Source organism: Simochromis diagramma, unplaced genomic scaffold (genome assembly GCF_900408965.1).
Source record: "Simochromis diagramma unplaced genomic scaffold, fSimDia1.1 OVJJ01000302.1, whole genome shotgun sequence".
Taxonomy (NCBI): domain Eukaryota; kingdom Metazoa; phylum Chordata; class Actinopteri; order Cichliformes; family Cichlidae; genus Simochromis; species Simochromis diagramma.
Genome location: NW_024386792.1, coordinates 339183 through 367022, shown reverse-complemented (window position 1 = coordinate 367022; position 27840 = coordinate 339183). Strand labels below are relative to the sequence as shown.

At 40.3% G+C, this 27840-nt stretch overlaps 1 protein-coding gene and 1 long non-coding RNA gene across 3 annotated transcripts in view; both read right to left on the bottom strand.

Moving 5' to 3' along the window:
* grin2ab (glutamate receptor, ionotropic, N-methyl D-aspartate 2A, b) overlaps window positions 1-27840 on the bottom strand; it is a 114239-nt gene that overhangs the window by 49700 nt on the left and 36699 nt on the right. The window lies entirely within an intron of this gene.
* Window positions 294-27523, bottom strand: LOC120728631. The gene is made up of 2 exons (XR_005694761.1): window positions 5970-27523; window positions 294-1645 (listed from the first exon to the last, which is right to left on the bottom strand). It is a non-coding gene; the product is annotated as an uncharacterized LOC120728631 (long non-coding RNA).

Sequence of the window (27840 nt, the reverse complement as noted above, 5' to 3'; positions counted from 1 at the left end):
TGGCCCCAGCAGAAAAAAAAAGAAAAAAGAAAAAAAAAAAAGAAAGCCACACTGCTCAAACTGCACTGTTCAAATCGGATTAGATTTGCTCAGGCTGTAATTTCCCAGATCATTCATACAGCATAAAGAATCTCTGCTGATAGGAGTGATGTAAAATGTCCAGTTCGCGTCTGGTCTGCCAAAAAGAAAAAGAAAGAAAGAGAAAAAAAGCTAAATATTCCAGCAAGACTCCCAAAAATTCAGCCCAGCAGCAGAAAAGAGACATTTGCACCTAAAGAATGATGCTTGTTTTGAGGTCAAAAATCTCCCTCCCTCCAGTACATGTGTAATGACAATCTGCTGGCTGCTACACAGGAACGCCATTATTGAGATTATAGTGGTGTCACTTCAAGCTGGATTGCTATTATCAGATGATTTTGGAGTTGCTTGTTCCCCTGTTGTTTTTCCCACATTGATAAAAAAATGTAGACAAGACAGAAAGGCTGTCAGACAGCGCTCCCAAAAAGCTCGTTTTGTAGCACGAGTCGTTCTCTGAGTTCAAGAATGAACCTCCAGTCCACACATCCTAATAACTACTATTTCAACATCTTGCAGTAAAACTAATAAAATGTGAAGAGTGCCTAAAATAATCTACATAACCCCTGCCAGACTTGTGATGCAAGCATCTGCAGTGTGCTGCTCTGCATTGCAATCTTTTAGGATGTGCCAGGCTTGTAGCACCGCTGGCCATCATTAACCGGCCTTAGTGATGTAGGCCTCTCTCACACTACTTTGATTCAAGTCCTCTGCTATGTAGCCTCGTACCAATAACACTTGATTAGCACTGGTCTGCAGAACAGTGTTCTAGGATGCATCACAATCAGCTAGCCCAGCAACACCTCTGGCCATCATTAAAGTGCTGCAGCGAGGTAGGCCATGTTGTTCCATATTGCTCACACACAGCCGGGGTACAATTAATAACGCTTTAATTTTGTTTACGAATTCACATGTTCACATTTGATAGAAATGATTTCCTCCAAACAAGTTTATATATATATATATATAAACAAAAGCATTATTACAATTCACAATTAAAGTTATTTTTTTTGTCTATCTATACATCAATAATATCATCTATTATGTCATCTACCTTTGTGTTTGGATTTATTACACTGAACAGACTCATGTGCCGTGTAATTAGGTACATGCAGAATACATTTATTATGCACGCAATAACAATTGGTCCATGTACAGTACACATAGTGAATCTGTCGTAACATATTTGGCAGAAATCTAAGCATTACTTTTTTGGATTTTTCATCTTCTGATGAACAAAAGAAAATCTGAGAAAGTTAAAGAGTTAACAAATAGTTAATGCTTTCCAATGCTGGGAATTTTTTTCGGCTCTGAATAAAACTTCTTTTAGTTATTAGTTCAATGCAGGATTTCACAACATGCATATTAGCTGCAGTGTTAATAGATATAGTGATTTTGGAAAAATTCTGCTGAACACGCATGCTGCGATGTTTGTAAGACAGAAAGGTTTAATAGATTTATATGGGAGAATACAAAACCCGGGCAGTAAATACTGCTTTCCTGACACATGTTGCTGGTGTCACAGAGATACATGAAGGTGCCCTTTGGTGTCTGTGCCTTCATGCACTAGCTGCAGAGAGAGAGAGAGACCTCTTTTAAAAAGCGAGAAAGTCCGCATTGGAAGTTGAAAGGGTGGAGATGGAATCAGTCACGTCTGCCATCAGAGAAACTGGTTTGCTTCCTGCTTTGCACTGAGTTTATCTTTTGTTATCATCCATTCACTACATTTAAGCCCCAACCCCCCTCCCCCCCCCACAAAAAAGCAAAAAACAAAAACAAAAAACAAACCTACTTGTACCCTGAATGTTTGTGATGCTTACCTAGTGTTCAAATTTTTTCCTTTACAAACATCCGTATGCATGAGTTTGAAAAGAAACCTGACAGAGAATTAATGACATTATGATGAACTGGATTTCCTGCTTCACTTCCAGTTTGTTGTATTTCAGTTTATGAGATTATTAGGGGTGCACAGCAACAAAGTCCTGGGTTAGAATCCCTTCTGTATTTAGTTTGCATGTTCTTCCTGAGCCTGCATGGAACTCTGCAGAATTTCAAGCTTGCTCCCACATACATGTATGTCAGGTCAATGGTGATTGTAAATCGGCTGTAGGTGCAAATGTGACCCCTTTAATAGACTGGAGACCTGTCAAAGTTACACTCTGTTTTGGCTGGGATACCCCCCTGCGACCCTAAATTGGATATGCACTTAAGAGAATGGATAGATTTGAATATAAAAAGTTTGTATCTGGTCCCTGGGCTAGTTTAACAGGCAGTGTCGACCAAAGCAACTGGAGACAAACCGTTTGACCAGCTGGGAGCACTTGGCAGCACTTTGGAGGTGTAGCGGAGCAGCTTTCTTTGCTATGATACAGAATATCCACAAAGGTATTTGTACAGGTAGATCCACAGCTAACAAAATGTTCCTCCGTGTGAATATTGTGGCCGTGTGGTGGTGCCATTTGCTACAGATACGGACACTCATAGAGCAGCAGTGTTAATTTCTCCTTCACACTTGTTTGGCACTTGTACTTGCAGGATGTGACCATTGATTTGTGTCATATTTGCCTCCTTCCTCATCCACTAGGACTGGACAGCTGGGTAAATTGACAGTGACGAGCACACGTACCTGAAGTTCAACGTTTTTCATTTCTTGCTTTTTCAGCGTAATGTGAAAAAAACTAAACAACAACACTCGGATGCAAAGATGTGAAAAAAAGTCCACCTGCCCCGGGTAAAAACCACTTTGATGGACACACACACCCCGAGAACATATTTAACATTTTGTGAGAGAAAAGCTATGTGACCCGACTGAATTTAATTACTGTCACTGTGACAATGGCCACTTAATTATTTAGGGATCATGTGAAGGGTAGAGGGAGAGGTTTTGTCATCCATAGGGTGACGTAAGAATGGTTTTTAACAGCTTACTGTGGCAAAAAACATTCATTTAACTTCACAAGTTCGTCCATTAATTAACGTTTCTTTTTATTTTAAACCCCCCCCAAAGATTTAGGAAGGTGTTATTTCTATAAAACGCCTACACAAATTGTATAACTGTCATTTATTTCATCTTTAGGAACGAATCTGCAAAAACTACTGTGACGTGTGTCTCACTGTAAACGTGCGGTATCTGTTCATCGCGTTGTGCGTGTGACTCGAACATGGGGAAAAAATGGCAGAATTAGCTGTTGTGTATGTAAGCAAATGATTAAAGATCTGCTGTTTGGCAGTGATGAGCTGCTGCAGTATCTTTACACTATTAATCATCTTCACCGTGACTAACGCTGATGGTGTCACACAAGCACCGCCTAAGACAGTCCATCTCATGAGATCACAAACACACACACACAAAACTCTCCCTCTCTTTCTCTCTGAAGGGTTCGTACTGTACATCTTCACATCCATTTCTCTCTCACACTTGTTCTTTCTCTCTCTCTCATCTTTTCAGATCACCTCATACTTAACTGTTACCATATATGGTTCAATTATTCTACAAGCGCTCTCAATCTCCTCCATCTCTCCCTCTCTCTCTCTGCAGTACTGTTCTCTTTGCTCTCTTTTCCTCTTGAACACTAAAATCACTCTGATCAACTGTTTCTCTGTCTTTCTCTCACCATCTCGCTTGCTGTAGCCCCTCCAACATTCAAGCCCCCCCGCCCAAATCTCCCTCACCATCTCTTTCTCTGCTGTTACAGCCTCCCTCATCCTCTCTCTTTCTCTTTCTCTCTCTCTGATCTGCTCTGAGAGTGTTATTTATACAGCAACAACCCACGCAGAGTAGAGCAGAGCAGAGCAGAGCAGAGCAGTGAAGGGAGTTTGACTTGCCAAAGTGGGCATCACCTCAGAAACACAAACAAAACTCTTCTTTCTTTTAATCCATCTATAGCCACGCCGCTGCACTTCTTTATCTTTGCCTCATCAAATGCTTGCAGTTCACACTCTTAAAGCGAGGTATTCTTAATAGTTCAAGGGCAGCAGCTTAAAAAAATGACAGTAAACAGGATAAGAAATGACTACGTAAAACACGCAAGCTCTCCTTCCAGTGTAATATGGCGGAAACTGTTTGAAGTATTGCAAAATATATTCAAGTATAATTATCATAAGGGATTAATAGCGAGGTTGTTGAAAGCTGTCTAAAAGCGTTTGAAGGCTTTTTTTTTTTTCCTGCAGCACATTTTCCTGATTTGGATACTGAAACATCATATTATGTGAAGTGAGTCAGAGCTCTGTATGGAGGTCAGAGAAGTGGGACTATGACTCAAAGGTTGCTAGTGTGAATTATTGACTGGCTGGGAACATCTAATAAAAAATAACATGGATACTCACTCAAGTTTAGTTGGATAAAAATAGAAAAACAAATCCCACTGCCTACCCTGACTAACATGACTTCCTCGCTTATCTGTACTCTTTTTGAACTCACACATATTGTCCTTTTTTTTTTCTTTTTCATATTTTAGAACAACACTTTTAGTGTGGGCTGCAGCTACTATGATTGGCCCTGACAGGGATAATGGGTCATTTTAAGAAAATTCAGCAGGAAACCATTTGCTAGACTTACCCTCACAGAGCACGGTGATAATGTAAATGACCTGTATTTGTATAGCGCTTTACTAGTCCCAAAGGACCCCAAAACGCTTTACACATCCAGTCATCCACCCATTCACACACACATTCACACACTGGTGATGGCAAGCTACATTGTAGCCACAGCCACCCTGAGGCGCACTGACAGTTGGTTAAATTAGCCCAGAAATCAGCTTCAGTCAAGTGTGAAAATAACAACATACATACATATATATGTGTGTATATGTCAGTTATGTCTGAAAATGAAATCTGTGTGTAGCCCTCCAATGACCATTAGATTTTAATCACTTTAGGCAACAAACACACCGTCAAGTACAAACAAGGCTATGAAGGCACATGAGAAGGAGACTATAGCAGCTGTTGATGTGCAGCCCAAAACTAAACAAATGACTTCACTGAGCATCACTGAAGCACTCACTAGTTGGACTCCTTATGACAGGAAAAGGAAACGATGGATAGAAAGTACTGATGCGGCTTAATGGAGATATAGGACGGCTTTAAGCAGCTGGCTAAAATGCTCAACTCAACATACAACAGCCCAGGTAGAAAATAAGCTCCTGATGAGGAGAAAGTTATTTTAGTTATCTTTACACTAGTCTTATGTGCAGTTATGTCACAATTTTACATAATTTTTTTTTATGGGAAAAACGCTAATGACGCCACTTTTGAGCTTGTGTTTGACTTATGTTGTATCAATGGATATAATGCTGTGTCACTACCGTTACACTATAATGCTGCTGCTGCTGGCACCTTGTTTAGTAGATTCACACTTTGAATTAGGCAGTCTGTCATCTACGACAGCAGCTCGTTGGAAACAAAGGATGGAAAATGCTCTTCATGTTGTTTGCACTAACAAATGCTGCTGCCTGCAAGCTGCAATCTTAGTATGTTTGTTTTCTGTATCATCAGAAATATCGTCATTTCAAATTTCCCTGAAATGTTGTGATATCATTTTTAAGCTATATCGTCAACTTCTAATGAGCAGAAATTTTTAATTATCTTTTGTTTTTTCATAGTAGACTTCATTGTGGCTTAATTAACATATTCCTCATGGATATTTTTTTAATTAAGTTAACTTTTAACTCCCTAATCGTTTCAGCTCTAGTTCAGGTAGCTCAGCTGGTGAAGCTACTACAGGGCACGGTACTGTCAGTGCATAAATATCAATTTTCTGAAGCTGCCAGTTTTTTACAGGACTATAACTGAATGTGAGCAAATATAATGGACAAGAGACAATTTCCCAGGTAACATCCTTCAGCCACTCTTAAAGGATCCAGTGGCATTGGCAGACAGTTATAAAATATAATTACCTTTTTCTTTCGGATTCCTTTCCAAGGTGACACTTCCAGTAGGAAGCACCAAGGACAGTTTCTGCCTGGACACGCTGACCGTTCTTGGAAATTTTAAGGCCAGCAAACCTGTGGATAACCACAGTATCCATATCCCCCAATTTCATTTCTCAGAAACAAGCTCAGGCTCCTGAAAAACAACAGATGAGGACTGTGGTTTATCTTGACCAGCACACTGTCTCTTCTAAATTGGCTCTGCCTCTGCCACCACATTCTGGTGCAGCACCCACGTAGCAACGCCACTTGTCAACTTCCTGGCCCCTCTTTTACACTCATAAGTGACAATGACCCAAAGGTATTCTAACTGCTGCACCTGATGCAGACGCTCCCCTCTGTCTGAACACAGCCAGCCACAACCTCCGATTTGGAGGTGCTAACCTTTTCTCACCAGTCAGAAGTAAAAAGCTCAAACTGCACACTGGAGGTCGCGGACTGATGAAACCAGAAGGACAGCACCATCTGTGATTTAAAGAAAGCGACATAAGTGGAGTTTTTTTCTTTCTTCTCAGCACACCGCACCACAGCTGCAGCTCCCTGCCTGTCTCACATATGACAGGAAACCAGGTAAAAATGCAAGATCCTTGTATTCTTGATCTGTCTTGAACATATTAAATATAATGGCAGGTATAACAAAACAGCATTCACTTTGGTATACAAGAATTAAACGTGTCATATTAGGAGCTCGGTGCACAAAATTGTCCAGTTTGCCCGTACAAAATAAGCCTTAAATCAATATCACAGGTTGTGGGGTCACAACACGGCAGCTTCCTGTTGCTTTTAGTCAAAACACACACACTAAGTGTACAGCTTGGCTGCAAGCTCAAGTCCCCAGCCCAGCTTAAAGAAAAGGAGCCACTAAAAGCAAACTAACTGCCACAAGTACTGAAGATAAAAGTCTAACAACAAAATATGAGATATTCTGACTTAAAAGATGTAACTCAAGAGACAGTTTCTCTGCAGCACAGACACATCTGCATGCATGTCTCACATAATTATTGGTGACTGAAAATAACATTTAGTGCTCCGTTGCTATAGAAAGGAGAAAATTGAGTCTAAAACAAACCGAAACGACAAAAAGATAATGGCTCTCCTACCATCTAATTAATACTTCAGTTGACTTCACTAACTAATTGCATCCTCTCAGCTTTAAGGTATAGCTAATCAGTGACATCAGCTGCCATATGGTGACTATAAAGTCACTCAATCTCAGAAATACAGGTAAAGTAAAAGTATATCTATGTCTCTACACATGCAAAATGCACAGGGCCAATTAGTGCACCTTAAAGTAACCATGTGCACATTTTCAAAGGATTAAAAAAATACATACACATATATTCTTCAGCAGTTAACACATATTTGCACCATGTTTGATGTTTTTTTTATGGCGCTGTTTATTTGCTTATTATTTGTTTATGTCAGTCCTGTGAGAGACTGGCAACCTGTCAACATTTCAACAGTCTACTCCACCTTTCCCCCTTGATGGCAGCTGGGATAGGCTCCAACTCCCACCCGCAACCTTGAATTGGATAAGCTGAAGAAACTGCGTGGATGGGTACTCGGGCTTCCTCCCACAGTCCAAAGACATGCTTGTTAGGTTAATTGGTGATTCTAAATTGGCCGCAGGTGTGAATGTGAGCACGAATAGTTGTCTGTCTCTTTGTATTAGCCCAGCAGTAGGCTCACTGCCTATCCAGGGTGTACCCAGCTTCTTGTCCTATGACAGCTGAAAGAAAATGGATGGATGGAAAGATTAATGGGTACCCCTTTACGCATTTTTGTACCCTTATTTAAGAGATCAGCTTTTTTCTCTCGTTACATAACAGTGCAGCACTTCCACCAGGGGTTGGATGTCAGTTTTATCATGACTCAGAAAGCTAGGGCCAAAAAACGATCCATTTATTTTGCAAAACAAGCATCCGGAGACATAACCTGGAGGGAGTTTGGGGGCTTTCCTTGCTCGCGACGGCAACAGTTTTTTCATTTTTTTCATTAACCCTAAACTGTCTTCAAGTTGATGTGACTGAATAGCTCACACGACACCCCCATATGTCACCTTCTACAGTAATGTGCCTTATACCTTATTTTCTGAATGCAGAACACTCGGCTACAGCCAGTGTAGTAAAGAGATAATCATGTAAAAGCACCTGGAGAGACTGTGTACTCCTGAACAAATACATGGATACTTCCCTGCATTTAGAGATGGGCTGAAAGCCTGATATTACTCAAGATCAATGGCTTGGCATTTCCACTCTCTGTGCACGATAAGCTACAGACTAAATGAAATGTCATGAGAGAAACATGAGCAAATATTAAAAAAAAAAAAGCTGAGTTGTTTGTTTGAATGGAGATGCAGCACACACAGAGAAGTCAGCTCTCCAAGGCATATAATTGAACAGCACAGCTGCATGTAGTGTTTTGTTACCAAAACTATCACTCTGCTTTTGTTTTGCTATCTCCTCATGTCCTTGCAATTGTTTCCAGTGTCCGTGTCTCTTCTTAGTTTCTGTGTCTCGGGGCCAGTTGGTGTGTTTTCCCTCTGAGGGAGAGAGAAACTTCTTAACATGGAGGAAGAGGAGTGGAACTGACACCAACATGGTATGCCTCTGACACAGGCTTCACTCAAATCTACTTTTTCTCTACCTTTTCTTTGTCTGTTTCCCCCTCTACCACCTTCTTCCTCTCTCCCAATAGATCGCATAAAGCACGTCGACGGTGGATGCCTCGAGGTATGTGCTCACAGTCTTAGCACAAATGGTTGCCCGCCTGTACAGTAGATAGTGGTGAGAAACACTATGTTGCAGGTTTAATCATTCATTGTATCTGTCTATTATGTAGAGCAACAGCTCATTTGTAGCTGTTACATATGTCAGTAGTTATGTCAGTGTTACATATGATTGGGCAACTTACGTAACGAATGCTACTGGGCTGCTGTGGTAATGATAATCAGGGATTGTAAATATAGTACCACATATTCATGAACCCATTAGCAAGTACAAAGAGGTTTTTTTTAATTTATCTTTCATGTACACCAACAGAGCTAACTTATACAGGATACATTAGCTCAGCATTCATAGTTTAGGATGTCCATCACAAGCCCCTGGAGGCTGTTCAGTGACCCCCTCGCAACATCCAGGCCAGTCTTGATTTGCCTTGATTTGTTGCTGGAGGTTAAATTGGTGTCAAAGAGGTAGACGGTGCTGTCTACCTCTTTGTCTGCAACTATTCCCCAACTACTCACCAAGCAGTAGCAAACCTGTAAAAAGGTATGTTTGAAAGTAGAAACAGTTTGCCTTCAAAGGAAAAATAAGTGCCTTCAGCCAATGTGGTTCAAAGGGCACGTGTTTGCAAACAATCTATAGCAACTAAAGCAATCACAAAGAGCTTTCTGCTGACACCAACATGGCCATTGGCTGCCCACTGCTTCACTGAGTGAATGGGTTAAATGCAGAGAGGAATTTCCCCACGGGATCAGTAAAGTATACATTATTATTATCACTAGTATGTCAGACCAATGACATATGTTATATAAGTTGCGCAACAACTAATTGTTCCTGAACTAAATTAAATTAAAACAGCAACAGGACTTTCTTTCATGAAGAATTATCTCATATACCTTGTATATTATATTCAACCTGCAGCTCCAGTGTTTAACTACAATTTAATAAAATGGATCTAAAAATCTCCTTCTTTCAGTATTTTGCAGTTGCTTTCAGTTGCGAGATGAGTGATATGAAACAGAAGCTACTGGTCCCTCATGTCTTGTGACTTTGTCAAGCACCGTCCTAACTGTGATTGATTGGGTTACATGGCAGCTGCAGTAATTGGCATATCAAAACAATCGAAAAGTTAGGAGGTGGTATTCCACCTATGGAGAATATCTGCTCTGGAGAATTCAGCCCTTTGTTCACCAAACCAATTACCGTGAGTGAGAATTGCAGCAGTAACTCTACAGTAGAAGTATCAATAAATACAGAACTTTTAGCCTGCCACCTATCTTTGTTTCAGATAATTACACAACACTCTGCTAGTCAATAGATGTTTCTTCTGGCAGGGCTGGAATAGGCAAGGATTATCACAGACTGTGATCGCACCCAGATTTTATAAAAGTTTTTGGGGGATTATAAAATTAATCTTAACTACTGGGGGTTAACTAGGAGGGGAGCACTCATTGGCTTGAGAACTGAAAAATATGGTAGCATTTTAATGTTATTTTTACCACCACTGAGTCTTTGCATACAGTAAGAGTGTGACTGCTTGATTAGCTGCCTCTGCCTGTCATGCTTTCCTGCAGCAGAAGAAAGAATAAGCTGCCTGTTTGCAAAGTTTAATGAATGCAGTATGAGCCTGAGCCTGTAACGCAAACAGGTCGCAAAAAATGTTCGAGTATGCATTTGCCTTGAACTTTAAAACTATAAAATCATAATAGTTTTATTACCTTCTAATTAAAATATGCTCTGAACGTTGGGCCGCTATTTTGGCTTGGGGGTGAAGGCATGGCCAATGAACTGCAATGTCCCTGCTTTGCATCCACTGCTGACCTTTGTTGCGTGTCATTTCTCATCTCTTCTCCTCGCTTTTTTTCTCGCAGCTACTCCTCTTCTGCCATCTGTCTAATGAAGGCAAAACAATGCGGTGAAAACACCTTTAAAAACGCTCACGATGCATCAGCTATCTAGTGGTTAACGCAGTGTTCTTGTCACCAGTCTTCCACAAATCATCAGCCATCCATCTAATCCAGGCGAAATCCTTAACTCTCCTCCCAAGAGAAGCATCACTGCCGTCTGCCGAGCGGCTTAATGGACAAGTTTGTTCAATCGACACATGCATAAAACACTGCTTCAGTTCATATCAGGTCAGACCCAGTCAGGCTGTGTCGTGCACCTATTTTCACCGTGTTGTTTAATTTGCCCCAGTTTACTACCAAAAGTATGAGCATGTGTGTGTCTGCATCATTAATTAAGTTATTGGAATAATAACGAATGTCAAAAAGATACCATGAATAAAGAGTCACCATGGCTTCTGGTTTAGTCGGTGTTTAATTGCGCTGATTTGTCTTGATTTTAATTCCCATGGAAGCCTTCGCGTCACTGTCTAACAACTTAATTAGGAAATGTACTTTCCTAACGCTGATGATTTGGATGATGCTGTTCTTAATCTGTGGTGCTGAGCACATGTTTTCGCAACAACAGCTCTTCACTGAGCTGAATCGCTGATAATATATTCAAACAATAACTTTGAAATGAAATTCTACATGATTAGTGGGATTTTGAAGGCAAACACTGCAGTGAACAGCTTTGTTTTTCAGGGGACGGACCACTTTAATTACACAGCAGATGTTTACATTATTAATGTAGATGTTATTTTACCGTTCATTAGCATATAATATGAACACTGTTTCCATATAATCTGAATATTGCGCAGAGACATGTGAAATCCTTTTTAATAAAAATAAAAAAATACATAAAAATCTAATTACAGAGAATGACCTCAGTGCTGCTGTGATGACTATTATTTCCCATTTCCTGACATCAGAGATAAAAAGAGCTCTCTAGTCTTCACAGTATCTTCACCACTCATCACCATCTAAATCCTTGTCATTGTTATCTTCATCGCTGTCATCATAGTCGTTATCATCTCTGACATCACTGTCATTATCATCGACAACTGGAGCTTAGAAGTCCATATGTCAAAGACTTGGACTATTCTGATATAAAAGGCTATTAAGTTCTTTGTCCTGATAGACAGTGACAGTGGTATGTAATCTCGTCAATGCTGATCTTCTCCTGATGCTACGAAGAGGTACTTAATTCTCAATCCCATAAATTCACTCATGCACAGAAAACACTGTGTCCTCATAAAGTGCAAAAAAAAGGTTATAAAATCAATTTTGCTGTGAGCAACATATAAAAGAGTTGATTTAAATACTCTATGTCAGGATATGTCAATAGTCTAAGAAAAGGCAAAGGTGACTCCTCTGAATATGGATCAATAAAGAATCCCCCGTGACATAAACAAACTGTAGATAAAGAGGAACTGATGTTTGAGCCATTTCAAGGGTCTTTAAAGAACAACCACAGTTAGGCTTACAATGCCAGACCATACGCAACACATCTGTGCTATGAAAGCGCAAGTGTGAGATTAAGACAAGCTGACGGGGAAATCTGGTTTACCTTTCTCTTATAAGACTGGCAGCAATGTACTATTCGTCAGGCAGGACATGAAAGACAGACCAGTCCACATGTGCGAGGATTTAAGTAATCCAGCAGAAAAAGGGTAAAAGGCAGTGGTCTCAGAATTGGAGACAGTCTATAGATGCTATGTGGTATCCTATCGGCCTATGTTAATACAGTTTTTTTAGTAAATGAAAAGGAATTATAGTTATACAATAATGTGCAAAGGTGTTGAGCCACCCATGATTTCTTATATTTTGCTTCTAAGGAACAAAATATAATGTAATTTTTGACATTTTTGCTGTCAAAAATGATTAAACTATGAGTGCAGAGTCGGCAGTGGCTTCATTTTTTTGCCAATGTGGTAAAAACATACCTGGACAGAAAAGCACACAGTGGAACGCTATCGGCCATAGATTGGCCTCCCCAGAATTCAACATTATTGAAGCAGTGTGGGATCATCATGACAGAGAATAAAATAAAAGGCAGCCAAGATCCAAAGAAGAGCTTTGTGTCGTTCAAGAAGCCTGGAGAAGCATTCTTGAAGCCTACTGACTAAAAGAGTTCAGGCTGTGCTGAAGAATAATGGTGGTCATATTCTTCAGCACAGCCTTTCGAGACAGTAATAATTTGTACAATCTCAGTTTTTGCCTTCTATTCTGTATTTCCATGTATGCTTGCACATTTCGATAAACTGTTGCACCTTTTTTCTATTTTTTTAGCAAAATATAAGAAAAGAAGCGGGTGACTCGAAACTTTTGCACAGTAATGTATTAAAAAGATAAAATAATGTGGTCATTATTTATATCTTTGCAGCAATACACTAGGTAAAAACAAGACAAGACAAAAGGCTTTTCATATCAGAACATATTAGATAACATACACAATTGCAACTGATAATACTGATAAAAACAAATAAGTCCAGACAGGCTAAATGCAGAGTATTTCCTCACAGTGTGAATGCTCCATTTCTGAACTGTACAAATCAATAGGTTTTAGCAGGACATATCACTGGGTGTTCTCAACATAGCAGTGAAAGGAAATGTAAATCTTGAGTTTATGACTTAGTAAAGTAGCAAACTAATGTAGAAGACAAATGTCTTTTGAATCGAACCCTGTGGGACCCCGTGAAAGATCTAAGTCGAAGTAAATGAAAAACTGTCCGAATGATTCTGGTGCCTGCTTATGATGTAAGCACAGCCAGGACAGAGCTGTCTGCACTAGCCCGGTTCTCAGAACAATCAGTTTTAGTTGTATGATTTACTTTATCAAAGGCACTGCAGTAGTGTATGAGGAAAACACAGACAGAACCAGCAGTCAGGCAAGTGTGCTTACTATTCAAAAGCAGCACACAGTCACCAATATGTAAATGGTTCAAAAGACTGTGTAATTTTAACAAGAGTCCGGCCCATTGCATGTATAAAACAGGACGGAAAAGCCCCAGTGGCCAAAGAGCTATTTACAGTGGAGATGACACTTGGACCGACAATATCAGAAAGCCCTTAAGGGGGCTTCTGGGGATAATGTCAAGAGGCAGGTTGTAGATTTCATGTAGGAAACAGTCTCTATTAAGAAAGAAAGCTCACAGCAGTTCAGCACAGCAGAATTTCCCAGTGAAATAGAAATGTTGGGGGACATTTGTAGGACACCACCAGTGCAACACATTTATTAGTGTGGAACAGGGCCCGTGAGACTGTCCACTCCAGAACACAACAGTGCTGGTCATTTGTTTGAATTTGTAACAGCAGATGTTAATGTTAAGAGCGGCGATGGTGGAACACACATACAACCATGCACATTTAGTCGCGTGCTGGAAGTATTCACTTAACTTGCTCTATTTTCTGTTATCATTTCAGTTATACTGAACCAAGAGATTTATGATCAAATTTACGACCTGTTAGTTTTATGCTGTGCTCCTTTTTCATACTAAAGCCACAAAACTCCCATTTGTGGGTGATACAAAGGTACTTTTACATTGTTGTATCTGCTGTATGACTGTAGTACTTCTATCCATCCATGAATCCATTCTCTCCCACCTATCCTATTCAGGGCTGCAGGACGACTGGAAGCGATCCCAGCTGGGATTGGGCAAGTTTCTGTTGCACTCTGGACAGACCGCCTGTCACAGGGCTTATGATTGTAAGGTAATATATACACACGTTGACCTTGTAAATATAACAATTTAGTACGAAATTATTTTAGTATAAAGTATGTAACAGCTGTGTACAGCAGTATAAGTCTAAATCAGCTATAAAGTTTAAATCTAGTGTATACTTTAGGCTTAAATGTTAACAAACTGCAAGGCACTCCCTCTCTAAAATAAAACGAACATGCCTTTTTTTCACGGTGAGTTTATGTAAAAACTCCACTATGTTTTACCACACAAAGCCTATATGTATCCCTTCCAAAGAGCACCTCAAATAGAAGCAGGCTGAATTCAGGAAGCGCTCCGTCTCGAAACAATACCAGAGTGTACTTTATTTTAATGAATCAGTCATAACACAGGATAATATATACAGGACATATGACTTTTAGCTGCTAAAATGCATTTTGTTCTCCTTAAGTGACACTTTATTGCTGGGCTTTTACCCTGTTGGAGTAATTAGCATGGTGAATTTTTTACTGTGAGGGCAGAGAAGTATATTTCTGTCATGACCTTGAATGTCTCGTAATGTTTTAAGCAGTCTATCAAATAAGTGAAAATCCCTCCTCTTTCTCACCTTTCCCTCCAAGGAGCACAGGTGCAGCGCTGGCTCAGAGCCACGGCTGTGCCACGGCTGTGCCACTCTTTATTTTTTTATAAGTTTAAAAGGTGCAATGACTCAGAAATGGCAGACCAAGCGCTACGGAAAAGAGAGAACTGCTACTCTGTGCTAATAACGGACATATGACGAAGGCCGAGGGATCAAACAGTTCACAACTGGAGATATTACACTGCTGTGGCAAAAATGAGCAGGCAATATTCTTTGAGTCAAGTTTTACTGCCAGGTTTATTGTCTGGAGGTCCCGCCTGTTTTATTAAAACACCGGCTTTGCTTTTTAAATATTCAAGTTGACTTTTTTTTTGCTGAGACGCTAACAATTTTATGACCCAGCAAAAACGCAAATGTGGCTCTGCAAAAAAATTAACATAGTACATATAGATTCAGAAGCGACGGCTGTTTTCCAGGTATACACTTGCTCGCTGTTCAAAAAGGCTTTAAGTTCATAATTTTGACATGAAGCCTAAAAATGCTACGTGCGCTCAGCTACCACGACTGAAAAACATACAACCATAACTAAAAACTCACACGCTCACTCTTTCTCGCCAAACACACTTGGTGCACAGTACGCGGACAAGCTTTCCCCATCGAAGCTTCTTTGAAAAGGTTTATAGAATCTTAAAATAGCAGCGTGGTCTGTGAGCATGGGGATTAAAAAAGAGAGAGCCACCATGGAGCTGCTGTAGTGTGACATCACACAGACAAACACACCGCACCGCACCACACAGCCCTGCCGTTGCCATCTCATTGTACTCCCGAACTGGGGCGTGAGAGAAGGAGGAGAGGAAAAGGAGGGGGGGTGACAAGAAAAAAGGAGAAGAGATAAGGCAGTGGCAAGATGTGACGGGAAGAAAGGGAGTAAGTAAAAAGACGATGACTGAAAAGTAAGAGGTTATAAGAGGAGTGAAACAGGGCAAAAGATGGAAAGCGTGGACTGTGAGAGATGACAGTGGTAAGCAGGAAAAAAGATGAAGATATATTAACATAGACTCGGAGCGGGTGCGTTGGGCTGGGCTGTTTGAGGCAGAGATGACTGCTGACAGATCTGAGTGATTCGTGAGCACTCGTGCACACATTCTTTTTCATAAACACAAACACAGGTGGGGGACGGCGAGTCCGGCTAACGCAGCTCGCTCAGTGCGTGTGAGACACAGGAACCTGTTGGCTGACAGCGACATCCTGCTGTTCCATCACACAGCGCAGACAGACATCAGGACGCACCAACACAGTGTATGCTAAACAGCTGCAGCAGCTCTGCTGTGGAGAGACTGACATCCTCAGCAGCCGCTTCCAGCGAGCAAACACCAATAACTGAGACTCACTGCCAACACAGACAGATAAACAGAGAGCAGACACACACAAACACATAATTACACAAGTGCTGTTACACTGTCAACAATGTTTCACAGAAAAAAAAAGTCAGAATTTTGCAGGGGTTTTGTTGTTGTTGCTTAAAATTAATGAATCGGTGGACGAAACGTAAAGTTAGACATAGATTCTACTGATGTGAGATGTGTGGATGTGTGAAATTAAACTTCAGTGAAGTTTTATTGATTTCTTTTTGATACATCAAGGCAACTCGGATCTTTCTGCAAGATATCATTTGAATCTGTTTATTTCCTCCATGTGGAAGATCGACACATTATGTAGTAACAGACTCTGTCAGGATGAGTATTAAGGGTACCTAATAAAACCCAGTGCCCCTCTATGTCTCATTGTTTGTCATGGAGTCTTGACTTAGGAGTCTTCGTGTTCATGTTATTCACTTATTATTATTCAGATTAAGTTATTCTGGTCTACTCAAACTGGTTTTGTAAGGATGCTCTGTACCTAAATGGCTTCCATAGTCACCAGAGCTCAATAAAAAAAGCACCTTTGGGATAGGGTGGATCCGGAGGTGCACATCAAAGGTCTGCAGCTGACAAATCTGCGGCAACTGTGTGACGCAATCATGTCAATGTGGACCATGAGAATGAGAATGTTTCCAGCACACCTTGGTGAACAAAGAATTCAGCTCATTCTGAAAGCAAAAGGTGGTTCAACTAAGTAGTAAGAAGGTGTACCTAATAAAGTGGCTGGTGAATTTATTTGCGTGTCTTTGTGTTATTTTTCTTCCGTCCTTCCTTTTTTGATTGCCTGAGCAACCCCAGTTTAACCTGAAGTTCACCAATACAAGGCTATCTTTATCCTTATCTGGCTTCACTTACCCTAACATCAACAGGCAGCGTCAGGCTTTCACAGACGAGGCTATCAACTCGATAAATCAACCCAGGGTTTCCACACATAAAAGAACGGAAACCTATAATGTTAGAAAAATCCAAAGAGGTTAAAGATACAACGCAGACTAAAAGGAGCACAGCTGCTGCAATCAAAGTAGCGCTGCGTGAGTGGTGGTGATGTGAAAAGCACCGTGCATGGCATGTAGGTCTGTAGTATTAAAAAGCCCTCCAAGAACATTTGCACACTTTAAGGCCTTTGAATGTAAAAGCTCTATTTACTGCAAATAAAGACATTCAAAGCCAAGAAGAAAAGCTTGGGGGAAAAAGCCCACTGCGTCAGGTATTAGAATTATTAGTATCACTGCCCCATCATTAAAACACAGGCAAGATCTGAGTATAATTACAAGCGTGCAGCCTCTCCTGCTGAATTAATTCTGCCCTAAATGGACAGAATTTCCTACAGTGTGCAAGACACTCTTTGCCTTTTCCTACAGCTCCAGCAGCCCTTAGCTGCTAACACCTGAGAGAAGGTAAAGAACAAAGAGAATTAAACCTTTTAAGTAGCATATGGTGCTGCATTAAGGCATATAGAACAATACAGGTTTTTAAAAACTGTTTGTAACCATCAGGGAAACATGTAGGGAATACAGTTTCTCGTGAGAATATATATATTTCTACTGAATTCCATCAGGGAAAGACAAAGACTTTAAAGTCTCCTATAACGACTGACCCTCTTACCATCTGTGCACCGAGGCCAACTGGATCTTTCAGGAACTGTAACTATTTTCCAGAGAACTGATTGCCCAGTAGGCTGCGATTTCTTACCTGCTGGCCTGTTATCACAAACACAACCTGCCCCAGAGAAGTGAGCTAGTGAAGTTACCTCCTTATCCTAACGCAGGTCTCTGTACTTTGCTCTGCACTCCCCTCAGTCTTTTTCAGATTGCCTGTGTGCGCTGTGCCACTCCACGTCTGTGTTCCTCATCTCTAGGCTTTGTCAGTTCCACTAGTTTGTGTCTCATTTAGTTTTTACCTTTGTTGCACAACACTTTGGTTTGCTTCTCCATGCTTTCTCTATTGAGACTTCTTGCTTAGCTAAGTTTAATAAAGATCGATGTTGCTTCTACCTGTTTGCGTTGGCTGCATGTGTCAGCATGATGGAAGTCCATGGCAGCATTTAGTGCTAACCTTTTCTCTCTCTACTTTTAGAGATAGAGCATTTTAATGTGGACACATATTGCTTAGCTGTTGCGATGCAAGGAACTTTTCCAACTTTAAGCCAAAGGAACGACACATCCTTTACTTGTTATCACTATGGCCAGATGTAGCAGAGTAGTTTGAATCCGGTGACATGTTCTGACTTCAGCTGATGGCGAGAGAAGTGCAGAGGGAGTTTTTTTCTGAGATAACATTCAGGTTTTTTCTTTCCCTTTCCTTCAGCTCTGATGAGCTAAGGGCACCCGAGTTGACATCGGCATTTTGGACAGCCAAAATGACTTCCCACTATAAGCAAGCAGATGACGCTATGGATTATTTCACATTTGATAATAGGTTGTCAGCATTGCCTTGCTCAGGCAGTTTTCAGGGGCATGGGCAAAAAATAAATAAAAGCTCTAATTCTAACTCAGCTGAGCCAGAGAAGGTCATGAACTATGAAAGGGCCAGGGCAAGGCCTGAAAAGTTTTGATTGCTACTTGAAAAGGGCAATTTGCACCCAAGAGGAAAAAGGGCAGACCATTCCTGCCCCCATGAACGCCAGGCGTTGTCAGTGTCAAAGCTGACTTGTATGAGCCTGAGTCACCACAGTAGGAAAAAAGCAGAGGCTTAGGCTGGGCAGCAACACCACTAGCCAGGACCTTAAAGACTATTCTGTCAAATATCAGCTGCGACTGACAGCACTTCTGCTCCTGGTGTCAACAGAAACCAACTGATAACCAAAGGCTTTTTACATCTACGGACTTTTAGCACAACATCATCGCAAAGAATGCTTCTGTGTTACTACGATCACTGGCTTAAAACAGTAAATAAAAAGTGAATCTGCATGTCCTTTAAAATGTGTGTTTCAAAGGGTTGGTAAAGCAGGGATTACTTGCAGAGCCTGATCCTAAACATCTTGCTGCGTGCTTAGCACTTAGCTCGACACACAGCGAGATGGGAATATGACGGTGCTTGAGCATCACAATAGCTGAGATTCTTTCCATTTTCCTCATACTGAGTCATTTTACTGACATTTTGAACATTTTGAATACAATAACGAGGCGCTGAAATGGAATAAAACATTTCTGAACAAGCAAGTTAACTTGGTTTATTCAAAAGACATATTCGTAGTTCTGTTTAAAGGAGTCATTGGTACAAATGGCTGTCTACATCCATTTATACTGTCATACAAAGGAGGCAAAATTAAACTAAATTTCATCATAACCAATGCATGTATAATTTCAAAAGCTGCAATTGTGCATAACGTAGAGGTCGGAATCACCAGACACCCAACAATATGATATTATCACAATACTTAACTCTCAATACTGCTTTTAACAGTATTCCAGTAACATATACTTCAGCTATTTTCTTACTGCAAAATGAGATTGTTAAGCATATCAGCACTCACACTACAACCTGCCATTAATGCTGCCATAAGACAGATTCAGTCTGCTATCAGTCTGCGACTGAATGGGGTCAAGTTAGCAATTACATTTAATCTGCTTCTGATAATACAGCAATTAACTGAGATAAATAGCCAAAAATGACATATCTACCGCTGTTTAAATGAAAGAAATTCACATTAAATAGAAACACTGATCAGAAACATTTAATGATTACATTTGCACTCAGCAACCAAACAAAATACAACCAGCTGAAAGCCAGATGAGTCCAGTCTTCTTGAGCTATGCTCATTGATGAAGACAAAAGACCTCAAAAAGAAGTTAACTGGACTTCTTCACGTTGTTTTAAGATGTTTCACTTCTCATTTTCTTTTCAAGCTCTTAAGACTACCATGACCTGGATGATCCTACCTGGTGGCCTGTGCCATCACTTTGTAAACAAAAGTGGTTATGAGTGTGAAACACCCTCAAGCTATGGGTAATCACTCACTCACTCACTCACCAAAGGTTGCATTCAGTGGGAGAATGTGAAAGAATTCAACACAATCACCAGGCAGCCACTGATTTTCTTGTAGATACAAGGAGACTGTTGTTCTCTCTTTACTCATGTGACTGAGACATTAGCTTGCTGTGAATTAGGAGCTAGCTTTATCAAGCTAAGTGCGACCAGTGGTGGATGTAGTTTGTTCGGCTGACGTTCTCACAGGATCGTGGTACATCAGATGAGCCCTTGTTTTTATAGTATTGCCAGAGTTTTTATTTTAATTTATTTAATAAAATATTGATATTTATTGTCCCTGGATTGATGTCACCACGCAAATTATCGTGATAGCATACTGTATGTTTCCCCTCACCCATAACTGTTTGTATTCTTCCTGTAATTATGTACTGTATTTGTAATTTTGGATAGAAAGTGGGTAAGTTATCAAAACTGACATATTCCCTGAGTAAAAATAGCAGCCATAGCTTAGATGTAAAGTGTGTGCCTGCTGTCCTTTCTGAGTATAAATATAGAGTTTAAAGTCACGTCCAGGTAAATACACTCATTCTCCTAATTGATAGCACTGAATAAATAGCTATTATAGTAATGAATACATTGTGCACTGATATCCAGGGTCCTTTAATAGATAAACTGTAAAAAGAACCAAAGTAGAATGGCTTTAATGGATTGTGTTGACCTTTCAGACTGGTCGTCCACATCACTGGATGCAAATTATTTCACTTAAAGCAATCATGTGAAGAGTGGGAGCAGAAGGTCGGATCAGAGGAGCTTTTGTTTAACGGAAACAAATGGATTGCTCTTCTGTCATCCTTCAAGGCAGTGATCCACTCATTCAGCAGTGTGCAGATTAAATGAAAAGCAACTTTTGCTAATGTGCTTATATCTACAAACGTCGACTTTTAAACAGGGACTGTTGTTATGTGTCTTTTCCCTTTTTTTTCTAGCATCTTTTTCCTTTTTTGATCAACATTTCACTAATAACTGTATTACTATAATAACAAAATCCATTTCATTGATGGTGGTGAAAAAAGAAAGAAAGAAAATCAAAAGATGCGTGTAAAGCACAGTTCACCAGAACTGAATAAGAGTATTATTTTTCTCCAAGTTTTTGTTATCTTACTACTGTGCTTCAGTTGCCTTCTGCTTGAATTTGGATTTAATATCTCAAAGGAGGTCCAGTCAAGTAAAATTTATGGGTTTTTTTTATCAATCGTGTACTTAGAGCAATGTTTTCTTTTTCTTTTCTTTTTATCTCTCCACAGAAATGGACGGCAAAAGCATGAATTCCCAGATTGATCTTTAACAAGTCTGTAAGGTCTTGCCAGTTTGTTGTAGGTTTCTTTAGGACAACCTACAGAAAATCAAACTTCATAAACAGAAAATTCAAGGACAAGGAAAGTGGAACGTGTACTAAAAGGTAAGAACAAAAGTAAGAGAGAACATCATTGTTCACAGATAAAAAGCACTCCAAGTTAAAAGGTAATGATGATGAAAGGGAGACGTGTCAAAGCTGACACTAGATTGGAGGCTGATCTATAGAGGATTTCTTGGGAAGATGTGGTTACTGAGGGCAAAATTCTGATATTGTTTTAGATAGGTAGATACCACTGTCATACATACCATACTGTATGTATGACTTTTAAAGACTATATATAAAACAGCATCCATGCATTCTCTTCAACTTGTCTAATTGAGGGTTGCATGGAGGCTGGAGCCTATCCCAGCTTTCAGGGACGGTATGACCTGTAACAACCATCAGATTTGCACCTACAGTCAATTTAGACTGACCCCATGCATATCACTGAACAGCGGGAGGAAGCTGGAGAGAACATGCAAACTCCATACAGAAACCTATGGTCCTCTTGCTGGGACACAACAGTGGAAACCACCTCATCACCAGGGCGCCCATTTTAATACAACATGATGTTGATTCATAAGTTCATAAGTTATTGTCTCTACTGTAGACAAATAAGGCAATAAGGTAGGAACAGCTTCTCTGTCACGTCCAATTTTAAAACTCTGGGTTGGAAGTAGCAAAAATGCTCAGCTCAGAGCTTTAGGACTGCAGAGCAGTGGGGTCATGTCAAGGTTACTTAACAACTTGACTTTACTTCACAAAAAGTTTTCAGTTTTTTACTGAAAAAGAAAAAAATGATGATGTCTATTAACGTTACACAAGAGCCAGGGGATCTTTGTGTTTTCACCAAATCCCCTTTGTTACATTTGGTAAAAGATACGTGGTATCTAAAAGATTGTGGTATATCATCCGTCACAACATTGATCCTGCACATTGACAAACGATTGACTATGACTGAGATGCCAAAACATCCTTAACAAGCATTCATATTTGACAAGTTGCGAGTGAGACCGACCACAACTGATGATGGCAGTGAAGCTTTTACAAAATGGCAGAATTTGACACCCAGCAAATTAAAACAGGCTGTAATACTTTGAGGCTCTAATGAAAAAAGCATCAACAGAAAACAGCATGACAAGGAGAAACGCTTCAGCTCTTTTCTTCTTGGAAATGGTGACCTCGCCACCCGACAGCCAAGTTCCAATATCCTGTTTAACACAATAGGGCATAGACCAGCTGCTTTTTTAAATCTTTCAAGTTTCAAATATATTTCTTCAACCCACAAACAATTTTGATGAATTTTAATGAAATATGCTACAAATGTGATGTTTTTTTGGTCTTTTTGTTTCTCTCTCATTTTCAGTTGTCCATTTTCTGATTTGTGTCAGTGCACATTTTGTGCTGTTCTATGTTCAACAATGGAAAAAAAAGTCATAAAAATTTTGTTTCTATTTGAGTTAAGCACATAGGATCTTTAATTATACTGCGTAGTAAAAGTGACCCTGTTTTTTTTATAAAAGAGAAACAGATTGGATATAAAGTATGAACATGCCAAAGGTGGAAACACACACACAGTGTTAGATATTAAAGAGTTCTATAGGACCAAATATTAAGTGCATGTAGCACTTACTGGTACCTCTGAATGCACACGAGGTATTATTTTTATTGGTAACAGCTTTGATACACTTTATCATGTCAGCTGATGACAGCAAATGCTGCAACAGGAAATGACCTTAGATGAACTCAGTAATGTTGATGTTTGAAGCAGTAAAATGCTGCCTAGTGATGAGCTGGCAGTGGCCACATATATTATTTCATCACCACTTTTAAGGGTAGGTGTGTAACATTAAAGCAATGATAGTCTTTGATGTGCTGCATCAGTTGGCAGATGTCTGGCTCCTCTGCAAACGGTGACTTCACTGTGCACTTAGGATAAGTCAAAGTCTGTTCGTCAGCTATGTCACATTCACAGGCTTGATGAACAGCATATCAGCATAATGGTTATTTCCAGGATAACCGTGATATGACCCACATTATGGTATTGTTTAGTTATTTTTTTTTACTGCATTACCATAAGAAAGTGCCAAACAGAAACTGTAAACAGGTTTTTCCCCCTATGTGTCGACAAAACCGGAGTTTCCATTCACTAAACACATTTTTTAAAACAGTCTCCAAAGTGAATGACTCTAAAAACATCTCAGTGTAAAAGGAAAACTGAGGTTTTGGAAACAAAACAAATAAATTTCTTATATTTTTTGTACATAAAACTGAGAGACATTACTGTGAAATAGGCATGGGCACAACTCACCACAGATGGCTGCAACTCAGTCATATTTACACTCTGGGTGCTTTAACATATATTTTATATTATACATATAGAATGTATGTATAATATAATCGTGTGTGACAGACAGTATTAGTCATGTGATAGACTGCTAACCTATCCAGGGTGTAACCTGCCTCTCGTCCTATGATAACTGGACTAGCAACCCTGAACTGGATTAACAGAAAAAATTGGATGGATGGATTCTTTAGAACTGTCTTCTGATTGGTTTGAATAGGAGGTGGGTGGGGCTTTTGCGAAAACAGCCAGGCAGGATCTTAAGGATATTCACTCTCTCTGATATCATAAAAAGCCAAGAGTATGAAAAATCCTGTCAGAAATTGAGCGAGCAGTATGAAGCCTGAACCTTTGGTTCACAGTAATTACATGTAAATACACCGGCCTCATTATTTCAGACTCTGGCCATGTTTAACAGTGTGTTTATTCCAGAAAATACTGAAGACCTCTTTTAATTTCTTTAACCTACATTTAATAATACACAGCGTCTGCTTGCTGTGAATGTTGCTGCTTAGATGTTTGTCGACCAAAACAATAAGACAGAGAAGAGGCTTCCTATTTTTCAGGTATTTTAGTGTGGATAAAGACCTTTGCTAGTGTGGACATACTTCATATTTTTTTAATTAGTCATAATTGATTCACTATATTTGGAGAAAAAGACCTCAAATGTGGTTCACACTGCCAGTCGGTTGTGTCAAAGTGGTGCTCAGCCAAGCTCAAGGAACCAGGCATCAAACCCTGTGGAGCCAGAGAAGCACAGGAGCCAGGAAAACAGGACTAAATGATGTAGTCTGGTTTAGTCACCATTGTAACCATACTAACCGAGCTACTCTCTCTTTCCCTCCCTCCTCTTTTGAGGTTTTTTGTTATTTCTCTCACATACAGACCCACAAAGCCATCATCCAAGCATGCTTCACAGGCTTCAAGGCCAGCAAGACTTCCCAAATCTTTCTAACATGGCTGGCTGTTCTTCACACAACCTGAGCCTTCTGAGAATAACAACCACGGAAGTAAGAGTGGATAAAATGAAAAAAACAGAAGAGAGAAGGATAAGGTGGCAGCACAAATGGAGATGTGTGGGAGAAGGGAAAAGCAGAGGAAGCTCAGAAAGAAACGTGGGACTGGAGGAGACAGGGAGATATGAAGGAAACAAATGGCAGAGAAAGGGAAAGAATTAGAGGTGAAAGCGTGGAAGAGCTCAGCGAGTGAATGACACAGTAATGTGTCTTCAGCAAGTGACAGCAGGTGAGGGGAGCAGGTGTTAAATATTAAAGAGTCGCAGCAGAGAACCTGGGCAAATGCCCCCTACTGATATGGGACATCCCAGGCTGGGACAGACGCGCACATCCACACACACACACCCACACACACATGCACACGCAGATACAGAGACACTAAGAGTAGCATCCGACCACAGTGGCAGAGCAAAGCAGAAAGAACATGCATGTTTAATTCACAACCCTCCATTTCAGCATGTTCCTGTTCCTACACACTGTGACCCTCTGCTCCCCCATCCACACACACACACACACATGTGAAAATAGAAAGTTTAAAGTCGAGATGAACAAGGCTGGCAGAGAATAAGCGAGCATATATGAGGCTGAGGTAAAGCCAACAACATGTCTTATTTCCCAAAGCAGTTTCTTTGAAATGGAAGCACAGCATTCCAAACTAATCCTGTTCCTCTCCCGGGCTTACACATACACTCTGTCCACATCCATTCCACGTTCCCTAACCATGTCTCTCTCCTAACTGCACAACATCAAACTTCCCACTGTTTATCCCCTGACACGCATTATGAGGGATGAGGAGGAGGCAGAGACTGGAAAAGAGAGAGAAAGACAGCTGGAAAGAGTGGACAGATCTCTAAGCTGTTTGTCTTTAATTAGGAGAAAAAAAGCATCTTGGTCTGCAGCTGGCAGAGGCTGATTTAACTCACTTAATTTCAGTTCAGGAGCCAAAATGTTGCTGTGCAATAACAATGTAGGGTGATGGTGGATAAGGTTACTATCTAGAGGGCCAGTCTGTTACTAGTGTGCAACTGCAGAATAACCCTGAGGTATAAAGCTTCTTTTATAAGGTGTACTGCCAGGACTTATCAGAATTTTGGATAATAAAATTCTCAAAGCCACAAATATAGACAAAGACAAAATTACTGAACTGAGAACAAACAAACTGCCATACCTTTCATGTTTTTTACTGAACACACTGAGGAAAAAGTAAGCGAACAATTAAGAAAATGAGATTGGATGCGTAGGTTGCAGAGGTGCCTCTCTCTACAAAAAAAGGCAGACAAAATCTGGTTAAAGACAAAGTCTGCTTTTCTGAGGAAATATAGCTTTGTGTGAAGCATTCCTCGATGACAACAACTTTTAAAGGGGTTAGAAAATCTTTATAGAGACATATGAAGCTGGAAAGGCTGCAAAAGCTTCTTAAAAACCTAGCTGGTCATCAATCCACAAAGACAAGCTGTCAGCAAATGGAGGCAATTCTCCCTGGGAGTGGGCGTCCTGCAAAGATAACACCAAGAATACATTTTGAAATCCTGAAAGATTTGAAAAAGAACTCAAGGGTGACAAGAAAACACCAGCAAAAACTGTGTTCATGTATCATTGATGAGAAAAATCTGTATAAAAAAGATGTAATGGAATGGATAGCATGCAAACCACATTCAAAGTAGGTGTAGGTGTTAAAGAACACTTTGTTCTTTGGACAAAAATCCACAACACTATGATAAGGATGAAATTAACTGTACCCCGAAAACTTGTTCTAACTGTGAAGCACGGTGGAGTGAGCATCATGGTTGGGGGCTACTTTGGGTCCCGGATCCAGTGCAGTCTTTGGAGGAACAATCCACTCATTAATCCAATCTTAAGTCAGAAGCTGTATTTAAAGAGGACTGATGACAAGCAGTCCAAAATTCCTTTGTGCTTTGCAAGAAGCTACATGAAAGCCTGGTAGACGGTTCATTTAAATATGTGCTCACTTAAGCCATCTTGTTCCAGCAGCCCACTTCTCAGGGTGTAATTGTTCCTCAACACCTGACGTGGACCTTGCCAGGTGTGATGTCCAAGCCGGTATTGCTTCATATTTATGTCTCTTGCTCATGTTTGAGGGAGGCTTAGTTAGCATAGGGGGGGTCTAGCCTAGGGACCCTTACTGGATGTAGAAGTCCTGGTATGGAGTCAAACTCATAACTCCCGTTCCATATAGTCTTGCCACTACGCTATCCAGCTGCTTATTGAGCACAAGATCCATAGAGGCTGGGGTCTATCACACCAGGTGATAGATGTAGCATTACTGAATGATAGCAACATCAGGAAGAAGGACACGAGAAGCTGCAGAAGTACCAAGAGCTCAAAGAAGAGCTCGAGAAAATGTGGAGGGTAACAGTGGGGTCAGTGGTAGTCGGAGGGCTCGGTGCAGTGATCCCCAAGTTAGGCGAGTGAATCTAGTAGATCCCAGGAATAATATTCAAGATCTCTGTCCAGAAGAGCGCAGTCCTAGCAGCTAAGATACTGCGCAGGATACTCAAGCTCCCAGGCCTCTGGTAGAGGACCCGAGCTTGAAGGATAGACCACCCGCAGCGGCGAGAGGGGAATAAAAAAAAATTATATATATTTTTAAAATGTATAAAATATTAAAATGACGTCATTTTAACGTCATTTTAACGAGATTAACACTGACAGCACTAAAATATATATAAAACTAAGAGGACCTCTGCCTTTTCCTTACAGTACAAATACCTCATTGTATTTTTGGTGACTTAGTAGAAGATGGCCAAAAATTATGAGTAATCACTTCAGAAATCCTGGTAATTCCAAAGGATTCATGAAAGATTCTTGAAATCCATAAATCTGACAGAACAATCCTGCGCA